The sequence below is a fragment of the Humulus lupulus genome, chromosome 4 (genome assembly GCF_963169125.1).
Source record: "Humulus lupulus chromosome 4, drHumLupu1.1, whole genome shotgun sequence".
Lineage (NCBI taxonomy): Eukaryota > Viridiplantae > Streptophyta > Magnoliopsida > Rosales > Cannabaceae > Humulus > Humulus lupulus.
In genome coordinates this window covers 169,145,489-169,148,221 of record NC_084796.1, presented here as the reverse complement: position 1 = coordinate 169,148,221, position 2,733 = coordinate 169,145,489, and the positions used below count along the sequence as shown (strand labels likewise).

Below are 2,733 nucleotides of genomic sequence, written 5' to 3'. Positions count from 1 at the left end.
ATGTTAACTTTTGATATAGGTTATTTGATTAATCTTTTATTTTGTTGCTTCAGTTCAGTCGAGGTTGAGCAGTCTATACTTGATCACAGTAGATTTTGTAACAAGAAAACAAGTTGATGATATTTAACTTTCATCATCAAGTTCTGAGGTTTGTGTTTTTCTCCAATTAATTATTCTTTTAGATTGAACATGTCTATACTTGTCACATGCTCAGAGACGTATCTTTCCATGAAAAGAATCTGGACTTGAGGCTGGATCTGTGCACCAAAAGAACTGTAACTACTTTTACTGTAAGTTTTCTTTGTTTAATTACAGATGCACCTATATCTATAGAATTTATAACATTTAAATTCTTTTCTTTCTTTGTTTAAGATATCTTTATTGTTAAATCTTATTTGTGTATATCCTAAAACTAAAAAGTAAACAAAGGAACAAAATAGATCTAAACTTGTCTAGAAATATCTGGTTTATCACTTCATAATGATGCTGATTTCGGCTAAATTCTTCATGCTATTACAGGATGATGACTTGGAAAGCCTCAAATTTTTGATAAATTCTGCTAGATGTTAGGCACCCAATAAAAGGTAAAAAAAATGAATAAATGAAGGTTTGGGTAGTGTAAAAGATTTTCTTGAAGGTGAGTTATATTTTGTGGTTAAAGAGTGTCAGTGGTCTCTTGAATACACCATTAATCTGTTCGTGGGTCTTTGTATTGCTGATGCACACTAGTATGTTGAATAACTAGAATGAATCTTTATTGATACCAAAACCAGATTACAAGGGGTTCCAAGACTTATTGACCTTGGATTATATTTCTTATGAGAATAGTTTCATTCTTGTTAGCATGCAGTTTTATATTTGCTGCTTATCTTTCTCTATTTATTTTTCAGAGAGTTTGAACAAGTTCCCTCGAAGGACTAGTACACCATCTGGGGTTCACAGTCAAGCACAACAAGCTGAAGAACAGCTACAACATCAGCAACAGCAACAGCAACAATAGCATCATCCAAACTATAGTTTGAAGTAAAAAATGTTCAAGATTATAAAACTTTATTATGTTAAGCTTTCAAATTTAAGTTAGAACTAAGATCTCATGAAGTAGACACATTCATGGTTTGAATTAGTTATTGTTTAATGTAATACTTATGGTTTATCAATCTATTGAGAATTACATTTTATGATTAATTTTGATTTTGTTTATCAAAATACAATAATGAAAATCTTTTCATTAAAAAAAACCATATAAGTATACTTATCAAAAAATAATTTAAAATATATTATCCACACTAAAGTAACAATTTTATTACTATATGTTATGATTTAAAAACATATTATAAGCGTAAAAAATCGTTATGGTTTATATAATATAACAAACTAAAAATGTTATCAAAATAATCAAATGTAACAGTTGAAAAGTGTTATGAAAAAAGTGTTAGATTAAACTTCAAATTTATAACCAAAAACTCTATCTAAATGTTATTATTTGAATATTATAGCGACTCAAAATGTGTTATTGAATAGTTTAAGATAACACCAAACATAACATTCAAATACTGTTATAGAAAAGATTGGACTTTTAATAACAGGGGCTATGTTAGCATTTTCAGAAGCGTTATCAATAGTCCCGGTTAGCAGTTTTTAAGTGTTATGAATACTGTTTTTTCTTGTAGTGTTCATCCCACACAAACTTATCTCGGGTCTACTTAGCATTCATCCAACGACACATGCACACCTAGGGAATGTTGTATTTAAAACAACCTCCTCTTGGTGATACGTTCCCTTCAAGAAGCGGCGTCGCCTACGCAACAAATGGAGGGTCACACCGATATGCTGCAATAAAGTCAAATTTTTTGGGAAAAAAGTCAATAATTTAAAATGAAAAGAAAAAAAAAATAACTAAAGTACTTACTGAATCCCAAAGCCAAGTCCTGACTATGTTCAACTGTATGAACCACACCACATTATGGATCCCAGTCTTCACATCCTGATCATGCTTATGGTTAATCTTCCCTAGGATCCACTTCTCAAACGTACACAATTGCTTCTCGTCACACGGCTTCAAAGGATCTACAATGACTATAACTTTGTCTAAGCACATTCGTGTGCGCCTTGTCAGGTCGGTGAAGTCCTTGCAGCACTCTGGCTTTTGTTTGTTCCTCTTACTTAAGGCCTTCAACCTCGCTAGGATAAAAAATGACTACACCAGTCGTACCATCATCACTGGCCGCCATGACCTCCTTTAGAAGAGTAGAAGGACCCTCAGCCTCATAATCTGCAGGCAGGATGTCAGACTCTATATCTGATGCCTAAGACCACTTCTCACCCAATGTAATAACTTCGCCAACTGAGCCATGATCACTGACTGATTTTCTAGTAACTTCCTTGGCCTTACTCTACTCGTTCAAGCCTCTGTACCAGCGGCTCTCATTTAGGATGGGAGGGATGCCCTAATGATGATGCAACTGCTTTAGAAGTGGGCTCAACCTCCTTTAGGACATCCTCATAAAAAATAGAAGCTGATTTTGCAACCTTAGCCAGCTTCTGTGCAACTTTCTCTAGACCTACTTCTTCTTCTACTTCACCCTCAACCTCAGCCACTCCCATTCCCAAGTCAGGGAATATGTAACGCCCTGGTTACCCCAGAACTATTACAGTGAACGGTGAACCAGAAATTTGACACGCTACCCGAGTCCTTTGGTTAAAAACGTGTTCTAAGTGTCATTAACAGGTTAA

At 34.2% G+C, this 2,733-nt stretch overlaps 1 long non-coding RNA gene across 1 annotated transcript; it reads left to right on the top strand.

Moving 5' to 3' along the window:
* Positions 1 to 222: 222 nt before the first annotated feature.
* On the top strand, positions 223 to 1,179 carry LOC133829271 (uncharacterized). The gene is made up of 3 exons (XR_009891651.1): positions 223 to 290; positions 520 to 584; positions 891 to 1,179. It is a non-coding gene; the product is annotated as an uncharacterized LOC133829271 (long non-coding RNA).
* The last annotated feature ends 1,554 nt before the right edge of the window (positions 1,180 to 2,733 follow it).